Raw genomic sequence first — 14144 nt, 5'->3', positions numbered from 1 at the left:
TGAAGATTGAGTATTGATGATTGAATATTGAGGATTGAGGATTGAGGTTTGAGGATTGAGGACGAGGACTGACGGTTGAAGATTGAGGTTTGAGGATTGAGGATTGTGGATTGAGGACTGAGGATTGAGGATTGAGGATTGAGCATTGAGGATTGAAGATTGATGACTGGGGATTGAGGATTGAAGATTGAGTATTAAGGATTGAAGATTGGGGATTGAGGATCTAGGATTGGAGATTGAGTATTGAGGATTGAACATTGAGGATTGAGGATTGAAGATTGAGGATTGGGTATTGAGGATTGAAGAATGAGGATTGAGGATTGAGGATTGAGGATTGAGGATTGAAGATTGAGTATTGAGGATTGAACATTGAGGCTTGAGGATTGAGAATTGAGGATTGGGGATTGAAGATTGAGTATTGAGGATTGAAGATTGAGGATTGAGGAATGAGGATTGAGGATTGAGGATTGAGGATTGAGGATTGAGGATTGAGGATTGAAGATTGAATATGGATGATTGAAGATTGAGGATTGAGCATTGAGGATTGAGGATTGAAATTGAGTATTGAGGATTGAAGATTGAGGATTGAGGATTGAGGATTGAGGATTGAGGTTGAGGATTGAGGATTGAGGATTGAGGATTGAGGATTGAGGACTGAAGATTGAATATTGATGATTGATGATTGAGGATTGGGGATTGAGGGTTGTGGATTGAGGATTGAAGATTGAGGATTGTGGATTGAGGATTGAGGATTGAGGATTGAGGATTGAAGATTGAGTATTGAGGATTGAAGATTGAGGATTGAGGATTGAGGATTGAGGATTGAGGTTGAGGATTGAAGATTGAGGATTGGGGATTGAGGATTGACGATTGAGGGTTGAGTATTGGGGATTGAGAATTGAGGATTGAGGATTGAAATTGAGTATTGAGGATTGAAGATTGAGGATTGAGACTTGATTACTGAATATTGTGGATTGAGTATTGAACCATGAGTATTCAGAATATTGTATTGAGTATTGAGAATTGAGGATTGATGGTTGAGTATTGAGGATTGATGGCTGAGGGTTGTGTCTTGAATATTGAGGATTGAGGATTGAGTATTGAGGATAGAGCATTGAGGATTGAAGATTGAGTATTGATGATTGAATATTGAGGATTGAGGATTGAGGTTTGAGGATTGAGGACGAGGACTGACGGTTGAGGATTGAGGTTTGAGGATTGAGGATTGTGGATTGAGGATTGAGGATTGAGGATTGAGGATTGAGCATTGAGGATTGAAGATTGATGACTGGGGATTGAGGATTGAAGATTGATTATTAAGGATTGAAGATTGGGGATTGAGGATCTAGGATTGGAGATTGATTATTGAGGATTGAAGATTGAGGATTGAGGATTGAGGATTGAGGATTGAGAGTTGATAATTGAGGATGAGGACTGAGGGTTGAGGATTGATGTTTGAGGTCTGAGGATTGAGGATTGAGGATTGAGAGTTGAGGATTGAGGATTGAGGATTGAAGATTGAGGATTGGGTATTGAGGATTGAAGAATGAGAACTGAGGGTTGAGGATTGAGGATTGAGGATTGCAGATTGAGTATTGAGGATTGAGGATTGAGGATTGAGGATTGAGTATTGGGGATTGAGAATTGAGGATTGAGGACTGAAATTGAGTATTGAGGATTGAAGATTGAGGATTGAGACTTGATTATTGAATATTGTGGATTGAGTATTGAAACATGAGTATTCAGAATATTGTATTGAGTATTGAGAATTGAGGATTGATGGTTGAGTGTTGGGGATTGATGGCTGAGGGTTGTGTCTTGAATATTGAGGATTGAGGATTGAGGATTGAGGATAGAGCATTGAGGATTGAAGATTGAGTATTGATGATTGAAGGTTGAGGATTGAGGATTGAGGATTGAGGATTGAGGTTGAAGATTAGAGATTGAGGATTGGGGATTGAGGATTGACGATTGAGGATTGAGTATTGGGGATTGAGAATTGAGGATTGGGGATTGAAATTGAGTATTGGGGATTGATGATTGAGGCTTGAGACTTGATTATTGAATATTGTGGTTTGGGTATTAAACCATGAGTATTCAGAATATTGTATCGAGTATTGAGACTTGAGGATTGATGGTTGAGTATTGAGGATTGATGGCTGAGGGTTGTGTCTTGAATATTGAGGATTGAGGATTGAGGATTGAGGATAGAGCATTGAGGATTGAATATTGAGTATTGATGATTGAATATTGAGGATTGAGGATTGAGGTTTGAGGATTGAGGACGAGGACTGACGGTTGAAGATTGAGGTTTGAGGATTGAGGATTGTGGATTGAGGACTGAGGATTGAGGATTGAGGAGTGAGCATTGAGGATTGAAGATTGATGACTGGGGATTGAGGATTGAAGATTGAGTATTAAGGATTGAAGATTGGGGTTGAGGATCTAGGATTGGAGATTGAGTATTGAGGATTGAACATTGAGGATTGAGGATTGAGGATTGAGGATTGAGGATTGAGGATTGAAGATTGAGTATTGAGGATTGAACATTGAGGCTTGAGGATTGAGAATTGAGGATTGGGGATTGAAGATTGAGTATTGAGGATTGAAGATTGAGGATTGAGGAATGAGGATTGAGGATTGAGGATTGAGGATTGAGGATTGAGGATTGAGGATTGAGGATTGAAGATTGAATATTGATGATTGAAGATTGAGGATTGAGCATTGACGGTTGTGGATAGAGGACGAGGACTGAGGGTTGAATATTGATGTTTGAGGTCTGAGGATTGAGGATTGAGGATTGAGAATTGAGGATTGAGGATTGAGGATTGAAGATTGAGGATTGGGTATTGAGGATTGAAGAATGAGAGTTGAGGATTGAGGATTAAGGATTGTGGATTGCAGATTGAGTATTGAGGATTGAGGATTGAGGATTGAGGATTGAGGATTGAGTATTGGGGATTGAGAATTGAGGATTGAGGATTGAAATTGAGTATTGAGGATTGAAGATTGAGGATTGAGACTTGATTATTGAATATTGTGGATTGAGTATTGAACCATGAGTATTCAGAATATTGTATTGAGTATTGAGAATTGAGGATTGATGGTTGAGTATTGAGGATTGATGGCTGAGGGTTGTGTCTTGAATATTGAGGATTGAGGATTGAGGATTGACGATAGAGCATTGAGGATTGAAGATTGAGTATTGATGATTGAAGATTGAGGATTGGGGATTGAGGATTGAGGATTGAGGTTGAGGATTGAAGATTGAGGATTGGGGATTGAGGATTGACGATTGAGGATTGAGTATTGGGGATTGAGAATTGAGGATTGAGGATTGAAATTGAGTATTGAGGATTGATGATTGAGGATTGAGACTTGATTATTGAATATTGTGGTTTGAGTATTGAACCATGAGTATTCAGAATATTGTATCGAGTATTGAGACTTGAGGATTGATGGTTGAGTATTGAGGATTGATGGCTGAGGGTTGTGTCTTGAATATTGAGGATTGAGGATTGAGGATTGAGGATAGAGCATTGAGGATTGAATATTGAGTATTGATGATTGAATATTGAGGATTGAGTATTGAGGTTTGAGGATTGAGGACGAGGACTGACGGTTGAAGATTGAGGTTTGAGGATTGAGGATTGTGGATTGAGGACTGAGGATTGAGGATTGAGGATTGAGCATTGAGGATTGAAGATTGATGACAGGGGATTGAGGATTGAAGATTGAGTATTAAGGATTGAAGGTTGGGGATTGAGGATCTAGGATTGGAGGTTGATTATTGAGGATTGAAGATTGAGGATTGAGGATTGAGGATTGAGAATTGAGAATTGAGGATGAGGACTGAGGGTTGAGGACTGAGGCTTGAGGAATGAGGATTGAGGGTTGAGGATTGAGGATTGAGGATTGAGGATTGAGGATTGAGTATTGAAGATTGAGTATTGATGCCTGAGGACTGAGGATCGAGGATTGAGAATTGAGGATTGGAGATTGATTATTGAGGATTGAAGATTGAGGATTGAGGATTGAGGATTGAGAATTGAGAATTGAGTATGAGGACTGAGGGTTGAGGATTGAGGTTTGAGGGATGAGGATTGAGGGTTGGGGAATGAGGATTGAAGATTGAGGATTGAGGATTGAGCATTGAAGATTGAGTATTGATGCCTGAGGATTGAGGATTGAGGATTGATGATTGAGGATCGAGGATTGGGGTTTGAGAATTGAGGATTGAGGATTGAAATTGAGTATTGAGGATTGATGATTGAGGATTGAGACTTGATTATTGAATATTGTGGTTTGAGTATTGAACCATGAGTATTCAGAATATTGTATTGAGTATTGAGAATTGAGGATTGATGGTTGAGTATTGAGGATTGATGGCTGAGGGTTGTGTCTTGAATATTGAGGATTGAGGATTGAGGATTGAAGATAGAGCATTGAGGATTGAATATTGAGTATTGATGATTGAATATTGAGGATTGAGGATTGAGGTTTGAGGATTGAGGACGAGGACTGGCGGTTGTAGAATGAGGTTTGAGGGTTGAGGATTGTGAATTGAGGACTGAGGATTGAGGATTGAGGATTGAGCATTGAGGATTGAAGATTGATGACTGGGGATTGAGGATTGAAGATTGAGTATTAAGGATTGAAGATTGGGGATTGAGGATCTAGGATTGGAGATTGAGTATTGAGGATTGAACATTGAGGCTTGAGGATTGAGAATTGAGGATTGGGCATTGAAGATTGGGTATTGAGGATTGAAGATTGAGGATTGAGGAATGAGGATTGAGGATTGAGGATTGAGGATTGAGGATTGAGGGTTGAGGATTGAAGATTGAATATTGATGATTGAAGATTGAGGGTTGAGGATTGAGGATTGAGGATTGAGGTTGAGGATTGAAGATTGAGGATTGGGGATTGAGGATTGACGATTGAGGATTGAGTATTGGGGATTGAGAATTGAGGATTGAGGATTGAAATTGAGTATTGAGGATTGAAGATTGAGGATTGAGACTTGATTATTGAATATTGTGGATGGAGTATTGAACCATGAGTATTCAGAATATTGTATTGAGTATTGAGAATTGAGGATTGATGGTTGAGTATTGAGGATTGATGGCTGAGGGTTGTGTCTTGAATATTGAGGATTGAGGATTGAGTATTGAGGATAGAGCATTGAGGATTGAAGATTGAGTATTGATGATTGAAGATTGAGGATTGAGGATTGAGGATTGAGGATTGAGGTTGAGGGTTGAAGATTGACGATTGGGGATTGAGGATTGACGATTGAGGATTGAGTATTGTGGATTGAGTATTGAGGATTGAGGATTGAAATTGAGTATTGAGGATTGAAGATTGAGGATTGAGACTTGATTATTGAATATTGTGGATTGAGTATTGAACCATGAGTATTCAGAATATTGTATTGAGTATCGAGAATTGAGGATTGATGGTTGAGTATTGAGGATTGATGGCTGAGGGTTGTGTCTTGAATATTGAGGATTGAGGATTGAGGATTGAGGATAGAGCATTGAGGATTGAAGATTGAGTATTGATGATTGAATATTGAGGATTGAGGATTGAGGTTTGAGGATTGAGGACGAGGACTGACGGTTGAAGATTGAGGTTTGAGGATTGAGGATTGTGGATTGAAGACTGAGGATTGAAGATTGAGGATTGAGCATTGAGGTTTGAAGATTGATGACTGGGGATTGAGGATGGAAGATTGAGTATTAAGGATTGAAGATTGGGGATTGAGGATCTAGGATTGGAGATTGATTATTGACGATTGAAGATTGAGGATTGAGGATTAAGGATTGAGTATTGAGAGTTGATAATTGAGGATGAGGACTGAGGGTTGAGGATTGAGGTTTGAGGAATGAGGACTGAGGATTGAGGATTGAGAATTGAGGCCTGATGATTGAGGATTGAAGATTGAGGATTGGGTATTGAGGATTGAAGAATGAGGATTGAGGATTGAGGATTGAGGATTGAGGATTGCAGATTGAGTATTGAGGATTGAGGATTGAGGATTGAGGATTGAGGATTGAGGATTGAGGATTGAGGATTGAGGATTGAAGTTTGAGGATTGACGATTGCAGATTACGTATTGAGGATTGAGGTTTGAGGATTGAGGACGAGGACTGACGGTTGAGGATTGAGGTTTGAGGATTGAGGATTGTGGATTGAGGATTGAGGATTGAGGATTGACGATTGAGCATTGAGGATTGAAGATTGATGACTGGGGATTGAGGATTGAAGATTGATTATTAAGGATTGAAGATTGGGGATTGAGGATCTAGGATTGGAGATTGATTATTGAGGATTGAAGATTGAGGATTGAGGATTGAGGATTGAGGATTGAGGATTGAAGATTGAGGATTGGGTATTGAGGATTGAAGAATGAGGATTGAGGATTGAGGTTTGAGGATTGAGGATTGAAGATTGAGTATTGAGGATTGAACATTGAGGCTTGAGGATTGAGAATTGAGGATTGGGGATAGAAGATTGAGTATTGAGGATTGATGATTGAGGATTGAGGATTGAGAATTGAGGATTGGGGATTGAAGATTGAGTATTGAGGATTGAAGATTGAGGATTGAGGATTGAGGATTGAGGATTGAGGATTGAAGATTGAGGATTGTGGATTGAGGATTGAGGATTGAGGATTGAGGATTGAAGTTTGAATATTGATGATTGAAGGTTGAGGATTGAGGATTGATGGTTGTGGATAGAGGACGAGGACTGAGGCTTGAATATTGATGTTTGAGGTCTGAGGATTGAGGATTGAGGATTGAGAATTGAGGATTGAGGATTGAGGATTGAAGATTGAAGATTGGGTATTGAGGATTGAAGAATGAGGATTGAGGATTGAGGATTGAGGATTGACGATTGCAGATTGAGTATTGAGGATTGAGGATTGAGGATTGAGGATTGAGGATTGAGGATTGAGGATTGAGGTCTGAGGAGCGAGGATTGAGGATTGAGGATAGAAGATTGAGTATTGAGGATTGAAGATTGAGGATTGGGTATTGAGGATTGAAGAATGAGGATTGAGGATTGAGGATTGAGGATTGAGGATTGCAGATTGAGTAATGAGGATTGAGGATTGAGGATTGAGGATAGAGGATTGAGGATTGAGGATTGAGGATTGAGGATTGAAGTTTGAGGATTGACGATTGCAGATTACGTATTGAGGATTGAGGTTTGAGGATTGAGGACGAGGACTGACGGTTGAGGATTGAGGTTTGAGGATTGAGGATTGTGGATTGAGGATTGAGGATTGAGGATTGAGGATTGAGCATTGAGGATTGAAGATTGATGACTGGGGATTGAGGATTGAAGATTGATTATTAAGGATTGAAGATTGGGGATTGAGGATCTAGGATTGGAGATTGATTATTGAGGATTGAAGATTGAGGATTGAGGATTGAGGATTGAGGATTGAGGGTTGAAGATTGAGGATTGGGTATTGAGGATTGAAGAATGAGGATTGAGGATTGAGGTTTGAGGATTGAGGGTTGAAGATTGAGCATTGAGGATTGAGGGTTGAGGATTGAGGATTGAGGATTGAGGATTGAGGATTGAGGACTGAGGATTGAGGATTGAGGATTGAGGATAGAAGATTGAGTATTGAGGATTGAATATTGAGGATTGAGGATTGAGGATTGAGGATTGAGGTTGAGGATTGAAGATTGAGGATTGGGGATTGAGGATTGACGATTGAGGATTGAGTATTGGGGATTGAGAATTGAGGATTGAGGATTGAAGTTGAGTATTGAGGACTGAAGATTGAGGATTGAGGTTTGATTATTGAATATTGTGAATTGAGTATTGAACCATGAGTATTCAGAATATTCTATTGAGTATTGGGAATTGAGGATTGAAGGTTGAGTCTTGAGGATTGGTGGCTGAGGGTTGTGTCTTGAATATTGAGGATTGAGGATTGAGGATTGAGGATAGAGCACTGAGGATTGAAGATTGAGTATTGATGATTGAATATTGAGAATTGAGGATTGAGGTTTGAGGATTGAGGACGAGGACTGACGGTTGAGGATTGAGCTTTGAGGATTGAGGATTGTGGATTGAGGACTGAGGATTGAGGATTGAGGATTGAGCATTGAGGATTGAACATTGATGACTGGGGATTGAGGATTGAAGATTGAGTATTAAGGATTGAAGATTGGGGATTGAGGATCTAGGATTGGACATTGATTATTGAGGATTGAAGATTGAGTATCGAGGATAGAGGATTGAGAATTGAGAATTGAGGATGAGGACTGAGGGTTGAGGATTGAGGTTTGAGGAATGAGGACTGAGGATTGAGGATTGAGAATTGAGGACTGATGATTGAGGATTGAAGATTGAGGATTGTGGATTCAGGATTGAGGTTTGAGGACTGAGAATTGAGGATTGAGTATTGAGGGTTGAGGATTGAGGATTGAGGATTGAGGATTGAAGATTGAGGATTGATGATTGATTATTGAGGATTGAGGATTGAGGGTTGTGGATTGAGGACGAGGACTGGGGGTTGAGTATTGATGTGTGAGGTCTGAGGATTGAGGATTGAGGATTGAGAGTTGAGGATTGAGGATTGAAGATTGAGGATTGGGTATTGAGGATTGAAGAATGAGGATTGAGGATTGAGGATTGAGTATTGAGGATTGAAGATTGAGTATTGAGGATTGAACATTGAGGCTTGAGGATTGAGAATTGAGGATTGGGGATTGAAGATTGAGTATTGAGGATTGAAGATTGAGGATTGAGGATTGAGGATTGAGTATTGAGGATTGAGGATTGAGGATTGAGGATTGAGTATTGAAGATTGAATATTGATGATTGAAGATTGAGGATTGAGGATTGAAGGTTGTGGATAGAGGACGAGGACTGAGGGCTGAATATTGATGTTTGAGGTCTGAGGATTGAGGATTGAGGATTGAGAATTGAGGATTGAGGATAGAGGATTGAAGATTGAGGATTGGGTATGGAGGATTGAAGAATGAGGATTGAGGATTGAGGATTGAGGATTGAGGATTGCAGATTGAGTATTGAGGATTGAGGATTGAGGATTGAGGATTGAGTATTGACGATTGAATATTCAGGATTGAGACTTGATTATTGAATATTGTGGATTGAGTATTGAACCATGTGTATTCAGAATATTCTATTGAGTATTGAGAATTGAGGATTGATGGTTGAGTATTGAGGATTGATGGCTGAGGGTTGTGTCTTGAATATTGAGGATTGAAGATTGAGGATTGAGGATTGAGGATTGAGTATTGAGAGTTGATAATTGAGGATGAGGACTGAGGGTTGAGGATTGAGGATTGAGGATTGAGGATTGAGCATTGAGGATTGAAGATTGATGACTGGGGATTGAGGATTGAAGATTGATTATTAAGGATTGAAGATTGGGGATTGAGGATCTAGGATTGGAGATTGATTATTGATGATTGAAGATTGAGGATTGAGGATTGAGGATTGAGGATTGAGGATTGAAGATTGAGGATTGGGTATTGAGGATTGAAGAATGAGGATTGAGGATTGAGGTTTGAGGATTGAGGATTGAAGATTGAGTATTGAGGATTGAACATTGAGGCTTGAGGATTGAGAATTGAGGATTGGGGATAGAAGATTGAGTATTGAGGATTGAAGATTGAGGATTGAGGATTGAGAATTGAGGATTGGGGATTGAAGATTGAGTATTGAGGATTGAAGATTGAGGATTGAGGATTGAGGATTGAGGATTGAGGATTGAAGATTGAGGATTGTGGATTGAGGATTGAGGATTGAGGATTGAGGATTGAAGTTTGAATATTGATGATTGAAGGTTGAGGATTGAGGATTGATGGTTGTGGATAGAGGACGTGGACTGAGGGTTGAATATTGATGTTTGAGGTCTGAGGATTGAGGATTGAGGATTGAGAATTGAGGATTGAGGATTGAGGATTGAAGATTGAAGATTGGGTATTGAGGATTGAAGAATGAGGATTGAGGATTGAGGATTGAGGATTGACGATTGCAGATTGAGTATTGAGGATTGAGGATTGAGGATTGAGGATTGAGGATTGAGGATTGAGGATTGAGGTCTGAGGATTGAGGATTGAGGATTGAGGATAGAAGATTGAGTATTGAGGATTGAAGATTGAGGATTGGGTATTGAGGATTGAAGAATGAGGATTGAGGATTGAGGATTGAGGATTGAGGATTGCAGATTGAGTATTGAGGATTGAGGATTGAGGATTGAGGATAGAGGATTGAGGATTGAGGATTGAGGATTGAGGATTGAAGTTTGAGGATTGACGATTGCAGATTACGTATTGAGGATTGAGGTTTGAGGATTGAGGACGAGGACTGACGGTTGAGGATTGAGGTTTGAGGATTGAGGATTGTGGATTGAGGATTGAGGATTGAGGATTGAGGATTGAGCATTGAGGATTGAAGATTGATGACTGGGGATTGAGGATTGAAGATTGATTATTAAGGATTGAAGATTGGGGATTGAGGATCCAGGATTGGAGATTGATTATTGAGGATTGAAGATTGAGGATTGAGGATTGAGGATTGAGGATTGAGGGTTGAAGATTGAGGATTGGGTATTGAGGATTGAAGAATGAGGATAGAGGATTGAGGTTTGAGGATTGAGGATTGAAGATTGAGTATTGAGGATTGAGGATTGAGGATTGAGGATTGAGGATTGAGGATTGAGGATTGAGGACTGAGGATTGAGGATTGAGGATTGAGGATAGAAGATTGAGTATTGAGGATTGAATATTGAGGATTGAGGATTGAGGATTGAGGATTGAGGTTGAGGATTGAAGATTGAGGATTGGGGATTGAGGATTGACGATTGAGGATTGAGTATTGGGGATTGAGAATTGAGGATTGAGGATTGAAGTTGAGTATTGAGGACTGAAGATTGAGGATTGAGGTTTGATTATTGAATATTGTGAATTGAGTATTGGACCATGAGTATTCAGAATATTCTATTGAGTATTGGGAATTGAGGATTGATGGTTGAGTCTTGAGGATTGGTGGCTGAGGGTTGTGTCTTGAATATTGAGGATTGAGGATTGAGGATTGAGGATAGAGCACTGAGGATTGAAGATTGAGTATTGATGATTGAATATTGAGAATTGAGGATTGAGGTTTGAGGATTGAGGACGAGGACTGACGGTTGAGGATTGAGCTTTGAGGATTGAGGATTGTGGATTGAGGACTGAGGATTGAGGATTGAGGATTGAGCATTGAGGATTGAAGATTGATGACTGGGGATTGAGGATTGAAGATTGAGTATTAAGGATTGAAGATTGGGGATTGAGGATCTAGGATTGGAGATTGATTATTGAGGATTGAAGATTGAGTATCGAGGATAGAGGATTGAGAATTGAGAATTGAGGATGAGGACTGAGGGTTGAGGATTGAGGTTTGAGGAATGAGGACTGAGGATTGAGGATTGAGAATTGAGGACTGATGATTGAGGATTGAAGATTGAGGATTGTGGATTCAGGATTGAGGTTTGAGGACTGAGAATTGAGGATTGAGTATTGAGGGTTGAGGATTGAGGATTGAGGATTGAGGATTGAAGATTGAGGATTGGGTATTTCGGATTGAACATTGAGGATTGAGGATTGAGGATTGAGGATTGAGGATTGAGGACTGAAGATTGAATATTGATGATTGATTATTGAGGATTGAGGATTGAGGGTTGTGGATTGAGGACGAGGACTGGGGGTTGAGTATTGATGTGTGAGGTCTGAGGATTGAGGATTGAGGATTGAGAGTTGAGGATTGAGGATTGAAGATTGAGGATTGGGTATTGAGGATTGAAGAATGAGGATTGAGGATTGAGGATTGAGTATTGAGGATTGAAGATTGAGTATTGAGGATTGAACATTGAGGCTTGAGGATTGAGAATTGAGGATTGGGGATTGAAGATTGAGTATTGAGGATTGAAGATTGAGGATTGAGGATTGAGGATTGAGTATTGAGGATTGAGGATTGAGGATTGAGGATTGAGTATTGAAGATTGAATGTTGATGATTGAAGATTGAGGATTGAGGATTGAAGGTTGTGGATAGAGGACGAGGGCTGAGGGCTGAATATTGATGTTCGAGGTCTGAGGATTGAGGATTGAGGATTGAGAATTGAGGATTGAGGATAGAGGATTGAAGATTGAGGATTGGGTATGGAGGATTGAAGAATGAGGATTGAGGATTGAGGATTGAGGATTGAGGATTGCAGATTGAGTATTGAGGATTAAGGATTGAGGATTGAGGATTGAGGATTGAAGATTGAGGATTGGGTACTGAGGATTGAAGAATGAGGATTGAGGATTGAGGATTGAGGATTGCAGATTGAGTAATGAGGATTCAGGATTGAGGATTGAGGATTGAGGATTGAGGATTGAGGATTGAGGATTGAGGATTGAGGATTGAAGATTGATTATTGAGGATTGAAGATTGAGGATTGAGGATTGAGGATTGAGGATTGAGGTTGAGGATTGAAGATTGAGGATTGGGGATTGAGGATTGACGGTTGAGGATTGAGTATTGGGGATTGAGAATTGAGGATTGAGGATTGAAATTGAGTATTGACGATTGAATATTCAGGATTGAGACTTGATTATTGAATATTGTGGATTGAGTATTGAACCATGAGTATTCAGAATATTGTATTGAGTATTGAGAATTGAGGATTGATGGTTGAGTATTGAGGATTGATGGCTGAGGGTTGTGTCTTGAATATTGAGGATTGAGGATTGAGTATTGAGGATAGAGCATTGAGGATTGAAGATTGAGTATTGATGATTGAAGATTGAGGATTGAGGATTGAGGATTGAGGATTGAGGTTGAGGGTTGAAGATTGACGATTGGGGATTGAGGATTGACGATTGAGGATTGAGTATTGGGGATTGAGTATTGAGGATTGAGGATTGAAATTGAGTATTGAGGATTGAAGATTGAGGATTGAGACTTGATTATTGAATATTGTGGATTGAGTATTGAACCATGAGTATTCAGAATATTGTATTGAGTATCGAGAGTTGAGGATTGATGGTTGAGTATTGAGGATTGATGGCTGAGGGTTGTGTCTTGAATATTGAGGATTGAGGATTCAGGATTGAGGATAGAGCATTGAGGATTGAAGATTGAGTATTGATGATTGAATATTGAGGATTGAGGATTGAGGTTTGAGGATTGAGGACGAGGACTGACGGTTGAAGATTGAGGTTTGAGGATTGAGGATTGTGGATTGAAGACTGAGGATTGAAGATTGAGGATTGAGCATTGAGGTTTGAAGATTCATGACTGGGGAATGAGGATTGAAGATTGAGTATTAAGGATTGAAGATTGGGGATTGAGGATCTAGGATTGGAGATTGATTATTGACGATTGAAGATTGAGGATTGAGGATTGAGGATTGAGGATTGAGAGTTGATAATTGAGGATGAGGACTGAGGGTTGAGGATTGAGGTTTGAGGAATGAGGACTGAGGATTGAGGATTGAGAATTGAGGCCTGATGATTGAGGATTGAAGATTGAGGATTGGGTATTGAGGATTGAAGAATGAGGATTGAGGATTGAGGATTGAGGATTGAGGATTGCAGATTGAGTATTGAGGATTGAGGATTGAGGATTGAGGATTGAGGACTGAGGATTGAGGATTGAGGATTGAGGATTGAAGTTTGAGGATTGACGATTGCAGATTACGTATTGAGGATTGAGGTTTGAGGATTGAGGACGAGGACTGACGGTTGAGGATTGAGGTTTGAGGATTGAGGATTGTGGATTGAGGATTGAGGATTGAGGATTGAGGATTGAGGATTGAGCATTGGGGATTGAAGATTGATGACTGGGGATTGAGGATTGAAGATTGATTATTAAGGATTGAAGATTGGGGATTGAGGATCTAGGATTGCAGATTGATTATTGAGGATTGAAGATTGAGGATTGAGGATTGAGGATTGAGGATTGAGGATTGAAGATTGAGGATTGGGTATTGAGGATTGAAGAATGAGGATTGAGGATTGAGGTTTGAGGATTGAGGATTGAAGATTGAGTATTGAGGATTGAACATTGAGGCTTCAGGATTGAGAATTGAGGATTGGGGATAGAAGATTGAGTATTGAGGAT

This window comes from Calliopsis andreniformis, unplaced genomic scaffold (genome assembly GCF_051401765.1).
Source record: "Calliopsis andreniformis isolate RMS-2024a unplaced genomic scaffold, iyCalAndr_principal scaffold0030, whole genome shotgun sequence".
Taxonomy (NCBI): Eukaryota; Metazoa; Arthropoda; class Insecta; order Hymenoptera; family Andrenidae; genus Calliopsis; species Calliopsis andreniformis.
This window is presented reverse-complemented; position numbering follows the sequence as displayed.